The sequence below is a fragment of the Ictalurus furcatus genome, chromosome 14 (assembly GCF_023375685.1).
Source record: "Ictalurus furcatus strain D&B chromosome 14, Billie_1.0, whole genome shotgun sequence".
Lineage (NCBI taxonomy): Eukaryota > Metazoa > Chordata > Actinopteri > Siluriformes > Ictaluridae > Ictalurus > Ictalurus furcatus.
Genome location: NC_071268.1, coordinates 13820185 through 13829253, shown reverse-complemented (window position 1 = coordinate 13829253; position 9069 = coordinate 13820185).

The following is a 9069-nucleotide window of genomic DNA, read 5'->3' as shown; positions in this document are numbered from 1 at the left end:
CTGTTGTAAATTTATAACACAGCTCTATGGCAGGGTAAGAGAATCCTGTCTATTCGAGTGAACTAAGAGAAAATTCAGCACAGTAAACCTAAGTCACCAGTGTTTATTTAACATGCACCTAAGCTAAATTCAGGTTAAACTTAGGGTTAGGGTTAGGGTTATGATGTTCCACTTCTGGACATGAATGCTGCTCAGTGTAATTAGTGCTGCTTTTGAAAAGGTTTCATACTTTATTCGATAGTGAGCAAGGTTTGCATGGAATGCAGATACATGATCTTATATCAGCACTCCCACTGTGAGATGTTTTGTGACCTCAAATGTTGTGTGCTGCTCTTAAAACAGTCTTGTAATGCACCTTAATATCTAGCCAACATTGACTGGACAGCACCAGCTCAGACTGATGTGCTTTCTCCTTCTCCTCTGGGTTTCTTTCCACGTTGGCCCAATATGCCTGGCATCTAGCGAGCTCAGCAAAGAAACTCTATCTGCTTTTTGCCTTGGGACTCTGGCCCTGAGTGTAAGTTTCCCATTAACTAAAACAAATGCTACCATATTTTTAGCCTGTAATTACCCTGCCTCAGCATCCTGGCTCTCAGAAGAAGCATTTATATATATATACCCTCCACTGTCACCCTGCTGGCTAACCCCCTACCGTTGCTTGGACACATCCAACCCTCCCCTGTAACATGAATCTGGAGTAAGATCATTAAAATGAGGTGGGGAGTGATGCCAATGTCCCTGTGACGTGAGCTGCAATATAGAGGTGTGATTTTTCCACTTGGATCATATGACATATGTTTTAGGTATGATGATGACATATTGCGCGTCTGTTTTTTTGTTTGTTTGTTTGTTTTTTTACGCAGTTATGTATGCATATTGCTTTTAAAATGATAAAAATAGACATGAATTCATCTACCGTTGGTCATTTGCTTATTATAGTATGTAACATTACATCTCCAGTGTCAGAGAAGAAAGCCACGTAAAAAGTGCTACGACTGCACAACAGATTCATTTTAGCTGCTTCAACACAGAGCGAGCGTGTCATCCGTGTCCACTCATCTCAGAATCCCTGTGATTAAAGGCATTCTCCGTCCCTTAGAGGCCTCTTGGCACTGACAAAAGCTGTCATTCCTCTGCGAGGTCGGAGTGTGCCAGCCAACAGCTGCAAGGCTCAAGCCTATCCAGCAGAACTGCCGCCTGACCATTAGTGCAATCCCAGCAGCCGCTGGGCCACCGGGTGGCCAGCGCCATGCAAGTGTTAGGCTCAGGAGCCTGAGCCACCAGAGGCCCAAACTAGTCAATACCACCATTGTTTCATGATAGTACGCCCAGCAACACACTGAGGTCCAACACATGGTGCAATATTAATTTCACCATCTTATCAAAGGCAAAGAAAGCTCAGCGCACCAGTACTTACCATGATGTGATATTTAATTACATAGGGTGACCAAAGCTGGCTTGACAAAACAGAAATGATTGATGCAAGCTGTTGGATGAAGCTCTAATGAGTCAATTAAAGCACTAAATCCAAAATGATAGCCTGTCTGGTTATATAAGAATAAAAAATGAAGGTGTATGCATTTTTTTCAGAACTTGAGAAGGTTATCTGACCACTCCAGTTAACTAACACTGCCACAGTGTCAAGTGTAATACAAGTAAATGCCAATGAGTTGAAGGTCTGTTGATCTTTGACCTGAAACTGGCATGTGTGCAGTGCGTTATCAGAGCTTTTGTGGGCTAGTCACTGTGGACCTCTACAATAGAAGACTGGCATAAGTGACATAATTTCTTCAGTTATGGTTTACAAAACATTGACTTGACAGACATACCAAAGTAACTATGGTATAAGCTATAGTTTGCAAATTATAGTTTCTACTGTATTAGTTGTTGTTTTTTTTCCCCATAAGGGTCACTTATGAACAACAGAAAAACACTTACTGAAACTTGCATGACCAGTATCCTACGCTGTGTCTGAATTAATGCATTTTTATTATCACAATGGCAGTCAGAGCATTTACTTTGTCATGCAGCGAGCTGGATGAGTGCTGCTATTTAGCATGCCACCTGATATATCCAAGCTACCAGGAGCTGCTGTGGACGTGTCACTAAATACTGTAGCACATGTCTCTTTACCGAGGTCTTAGTACACACGTCTCCCACTTCCTCCACCCATTGGGTTCTGACCTCAGAGAGAGATCGGGAAAATGCTTAATCAGTCATCTAAAGATAACACAGTATGGGAAAATATCTGAGCCTTTTTAAATGAGTGTTTCAATTTCCTTGTTATTTTGAGATAGGAGAAGTGATCATGTTACAAAAAGTAGTTCCAAGGTATCCTGTTTAAATTTAGCTGTAAAGGTCAACATGGTCTCATTTTTGTACATTTAATATTTTTTATAATTATTTTTTTTTAAAAGAATATAGTTTTTCTTACTTTATTTATATTAAATCAAATTGAATCCAACCATATTCTTATTTCTGTTCATGAATGTTTTGAATGAATGTCTCATGAGCTCAAGTTCACTGAGCCATAAGACATTTTGGGAAGGCATCGAGTAAAGGTCTCATAAATAAACAATCATCTACTTTTGACTGGTGCAAACACAGCAAGTCATATTTGGCTTTATATATGTATAATTTTTTTAAATAGAAACTATTTTGCTTTGATAGAAGGTGGTACATTAATCTGTGAGTGCTGTGAAGAGGGATGACTTTGGTGTAGGGGAGAGGAGTTTGAGATATATTACTGCCTTTTGATCATTTCATTGAGACATGTTTAAAACTTTTATCGGAGTCACAAGCATTCATACATTCATAAATACAGTGAATGAATGAATGAATTTGATGTAGGAAAATACTGGGGAAAAAAATTTAATCTATGCACATTTACTGACACCTAGAGGCTAAATCCTGAATTGCAACAGCACACAATACTGTCATTAAAAATGGTCTTAAAATGAAACACGGTCATGTTTTAATTAAAACTTAAACAACATAATATTGTCTATAATGACTCCAATTTGGATAAATATTTTAGATCGATAGTGATAGTGCATGTGACTTAATTAACCGTGTTAACTATACAATAGTGTAGATTCTTAATTTTGAACTAAAATAATATGAATGATCTGAATTTACTGCAGTTTTTTCCTTCCAGTGTAGTACGCTCTGTGTGTGTGTGTGTGTGTGTGTGTGTTGATGTTGAGTTTATAGGATAGCATTACAGAGTGTAATCCTTCCCTGTGTACCCTGTGGGTCAATACCCACGACCTCCTCACCTCCCCCTAAAGCATTACACTACCAACAGCTGAATCAGCAGGGACAAACCTGGCTGCACTCCATGCAAAAATGAGCACTCCACACATATACCCACACACATACACACACACACACACACACACACACACACAAGGCCTGATCTTCAATATGTGTGTCGGACTTTACATTTATTTCTGTATAAAAAAATTTCTTAGGTGGAAACTGAAGCCAAGTTCAATGGGCTGCTACTGCAAAACAATTGTTCAGTGCTGCACTAAACATGCCACACATGCTCACAGAGAGACTGTGGGTGGTCTTTAGGCTTGTCATGGTGGAACAACTATGATAATTACATAGTCTAAATAGATTAAAATATGCTAGAGCAGACTCAAAAAAGATAGAGATGCATTTTCAACACACATCGCAAAGACTAATGGGTGATTTTTTAAAAATGCATTACAGCCTTTTTATACCTTATTACTTTTACTTTAACATCTATCCATCCATCCATATTCTGTACCACTTATCCTTCCTTCAGGGTCACGGGGAAACCTGGAGCCTATCCCAGGGAGCATCGGGCACAAGGCGGGGTACACCCTGGACTGGGTTTTTACTTTAACAATACATTTAGAAATTGTTCTCTATGCCAATTTTGACATTCACGTGATAGAATTCTAAACTACATGAACATCTCCACTCGAGAATTATCATCCAGGAGCTAGCCTGCTTGCATGTTCTATCAAATCCTTCTGCCTACTTGAATTTTAAATTAAATGTGCATTGTTATAATTGACCTGCCTATAATAAAACAATATTTTGTAATATGTTATGATGATATTTTTGTGAAATCCAGACAAATGTGTGACAGACACATTTGTCTGGATTTCACAAAAATATCATCATAACATGTTACAAAATATTGTTTTATTATAGGCAGGTCAGTTATGGGGACAGTTAACAGTAGTTCTTAGTGTTATACAGTATACTTGATAAAACACAATGGCAGATGCTCCTAAAGTCCTGCATGGGTTTGGTGAACAAATTCAGTTAATACATAGGCAAACAGACCTACACTGACACTCACTAAAATTAATTTCTGATATTGGTTATTAACAATTGAAATGATTAAAATATTTAACAGGAACTAAAATATATGCAATATATGTAAGCTGCAGGGACCAACCCAGACACTTTCACAGGCCCAGAGTTAAACATGGCGGCTCAGCTGCTAGGTCACTATCAGCCAAGATCATAGATCAGTAGATTCATGATTAAAGCTAATAGTCTAAATATTCTCTTAATATTTAAGCAAGCACAAACACAATAAGAAAGGAGGCTCACAAGTCGCTCCATATACATGAACATGTAGTCAGACAAGTGTTGGTGAAGCTACTTGGCCAATGTAACTTGTCAAGGTTCATATTACATATGATTTACAATGGCTATGTTACACCTGTAATGACCTTTTCATAAAGCAGCACTAAGGGAGAGACATACAGGAAACCCCAGCAGCACAGCAGTGGGAATCGAACCCCCAACCATGACGCTGTGAGGCAAACATGCTAACCAATAAGCCACCGTGCGCCCCTCATTTAGTGCCATGCTACTAAAATGTAATAAGGCTAGAGATCAACACAACTGAGTCTGACATGCACACAGACAAAAGAGAGATGGCTGTATGACTATGGTATTTAGCAATGAGTAGATTCTTCACAAGGGGGCGCCAGAGACTCATTCACTCACATTCAGTAAACGCTTATGGCGGTGGAGCCGGACTCTATCACTGGATTTGAGGTGGAAATCAATCCTAGATTGGATGCCGGTCCATCACAGGGCACCACACACACACACATTCACACAACAGTGTTTTAAAAACAACAACAAAAAAAAGGCACCACACTGCACCACCTGATGCACTAACAGCAATCTCACCCTGAAGTTAAAATACACTCATAACCTGCCATTCTATAAAAAAAAGAAAAAAGTTAAATACCCAAATATGACACTTTAAATTAATCATATAATTCCTGTACATTTTATGTATAATATACAACATATTGTACAGCAAATAAAAAACACCACCAGCAGCAGCAGCAACCAACAAAAGTAAAAGCTTTTGCCAAATAATAATAAACGTAAATGTAAACAGACTTGTGGAAATGTTTGAATGCAGCACCACCCTGTGTCTACAAGGAGCAGGCAACTTTGGCATCTAATACATGGTCATTGTGATGCTTTGGCATTTCAAAAATTAAGATCTAAAATCTGAAGCTAAATTGCATTAGTAAAATATTAATACATGCATATGCATAGAACACTGTGTGAATGGAGTGAAAGGAGAACAAATTGAATATAATAAAAAAAAAATTAAGCACATTTATAATAAACATCAGCAATCTGTATTCCATCCATCCATTTTCTATACCACTTATCCTACTGGGTCATGGGGAACCTGGAGCCTATCCCAGGAGGCATGGGGCACAAAGCAGGGTACACCCTGGACAGGGTGCCAATCCATCGCAGGGCACAATCACACACAAATTCATACACTGCAAACATTTTGGACATGTCAGTTGGCCTACCATGCATATCTTTGGACTGATGGAGGAAACCAGAGTACCCAAAGGGAAGCAGCACGATGGATGGTGAAATCTCACTGTTGTGAAAATCACAAGTTTATCAGCATGATAATGAAAGCCATTGAACTCTTCACATGCATGTTTGAGCCACAAGGCGGAAGCATTTCCTGCTGAGCAAACAGTCAAGGGATGAATCTTAAGTTGATTACAACATAGCACAGTTATAAAGCCCAGGATAAAACCGTCCTCTGTTTAGGTAGGACTTTCTGTACTCACAACTTTAATATAAACGCTAATTCAATCAATTTCAATCACTCAATCAATTTTTATTTCTATAGCACATTTAAAAACAACACATGTTGACCAAAGTGCTTCTCATAATAGCATAAGCAGATCATATACATGTAAATGTAAAAAATACAATAAAAATATAATACATAAACAAAAATATATAAAATAACCCACATTAATCACAATTGAAAGCAAGTGAAAGAAGATCGACTGATGTACAGGACCTGATATGTATGTAGTGGTAGGCTGTTCCAAAGGCATGGAGCCACCACTGAAAAAGTCCAATCTCCCATTGACTTAAGACGGGACATGGGAATTGTTAAAAGTAAACTCTGCGAAGACCTTAATAGTCTAGATTTAGTGTGTAAATTAAAGGTACATCACATGTTCCTTCTCATACTGAAGAGACCAGTCAGAGCCTGCTACGTGCTCTTATGAGACGATCAAACATTTTACATCATTACATTATTAAAATCAGCTTAATTTGTGTCAATAATCAGTTTGATTGTAGCATACTTTGAGGCTTCGTATCCTCGCCAAGGGCTTGTCGGGCAACGTAGTCACACGTCACCAGACTAATTTGCCTAATCTTCACGGCACTTTAGATTGTGATGGAAACGCAGACAACAAAGGTCTGGAGGAACCAAATGTTACCTCGAAAAAAGTTCCTGGGACTAATTGTTCCAGGTAATTTCGGTGGAAACACAGCTATAGTCTACAGTTAGTACCTCTATCAAATTGCTTAACGCAGTGGTCTCATCACATTTCAACAGGCAACGTAAAAAAAAAAAATTCCGAAAAAAAAAACAAACACCTGCACCTTTACACTTATTAAGAAATTCAAGTTGTATAAATCTGTAAACTGGAAGCACTTTAACTCTGCATGTATAATCATAGCTTAGATTACTGTAGTTCAAAATAGCCATGACAATACACCATCATCAAGATTGCACAGGCTTACACAAAACTTTACAGCCCATCTTGTTCATGTAATGCGCTATTGAAATGAAATAATCCGCGAGTGCTTCTTGATTTATTGTTACTGACATTTCTGACACAACATGGCCAAATGTCTGTTCATTTTTGCTCCGCTAACGAAAATAGATCCCAAAGAAGCTGCACTGGCTAGCTTGCTGCTCACTGGGCCCACATTGATTTGTACATTCTCTTTAAAGGTACATCTGGAGAAATTAGCTTTGCTTCTTCCTTTTCATCATCATCTGGCAAGGTTTGATATTATAAGTCTAAAGTTATATTCATTAAAAATATATCCTTTGTCATGTCCGCTGATGATGTCGCTAACTGTACTCTACTCTAGTAATGGTTTCAGTTAACTGTTGCTAAAATTGTTGCTTGTTTTGCATGGCAAACATGGCACTGTGATACACACAGTGAACACAGTGAAACGTCCCAGTATGGTTATAATAAATATAAGCACCCTTGGAACGCTACGCGACCAATCACATTAGTGTACTGAAACTAGCTGTTGTATAAATAGGTATTATGTATAATAATTAATGGCATAAAATTAGATTTTACTTAAAGGTTCTATGAAACACTATTTGGTTTATTTTATAGCTGGTTTACTGCCCTTTTTTGTAATTGACAAATTTACCAACCTTTGAAATATGTTGACAACAGAGTATAATACATATGAGTACTGCTAGATCATCCAGGAAAAGAGTCAGTGTGAGAGTTGAAATTTAATATCTGGTTTATCTATCTGGCTGAACGTAAAATACAAAAGCGCGGTTCAATTCTCCAATCTGGTCAGTAGGTGTGTGTTATTTTGTATAGCAACACTGCTCAGAAAGTAGTACCGGCTGTAACATGAACAACAGGTTTATATTAATGTGCTCCTTGTAAAATGTTATTGTTGCTATAGTAGCAGTTCATTCACGAGGACTTATTCGGGAACTAATAAATAACTTTTTTGTTTGCTTGTTTTAAAAACCACTTGTTGTTTAACAATGTCATTTTTTAAAATAATCGTTGATGTGATGACGTATTCATTAGGAGACATTTATTTAACATTTACAGGAGGAGTCTCAGTTGTCAGCTCTCTGTAACAGTCACGGTGCTCTTCAAGGGAAAGTCTTCAGGATGAGAGAGAGAGAGAGAGAGAGAGAGAGAGGGAGAGAGAGAGAGAGAGAGAGAGAGAGAGACTATAACATAAGTGATAACAGGAACTAACTTGTCTCTTGGACGTTCCACAACATTAAGATTGTAGTTAACAGACACTGGGCTCATGTGAAATGCTTCCTTTTCCAGCAATTCTGCCTATATTTTACTCCACTCAGTATGAGACCTGAAATTGCAACCACCTCCCCATCACTATCAGTGCTCCACCTCCTTCTAAACTTCATTTTAACCAGCTATGCCTATACAGAGCCAAATTTCACATGACCTTTACAAAGGGTAGCTTTTAATACACTCAGCGGCAGTTACCACTGCGTCCTGTGCTAGACTTAGTTTCATACAATTTAAAGTGGTCCACAGAGCTCACCTCTCTAGGAGTAAACTGCATAAAATATATCCCAATGTTCCTGACGTGTGAAAAATGCAAACTTTCGCCCTGTAACCTGAGTCATATGTTTGCACTCTGTCCCAAACTGCAGAACTTTTGGAACTCTTTCTTTGAAACTATGTCCAACGTTCTTAAAATCAAATTGGATGTCTGTCCTTTAATTGCCATCTTTGGTGTTTCATCTCAGCGTCAGCCTCTGAACCAAAAACAAGCTAGTGTTGTGGCCTTTGCATCGTTACTTGCTCGGTACAGAATATTGTTGTCTTGGACCTCTCCACAACCCCCCTCTATATCAGTCTGGTTTAAAGACTTAATGTTCTTTTTAAAACTTGAAAAAATCAAGTACAACATCAGAGGCAGGGGTGACTCATTTTTGGGAAAATGGCAACAATTTATTACCTACTTCAATGATGT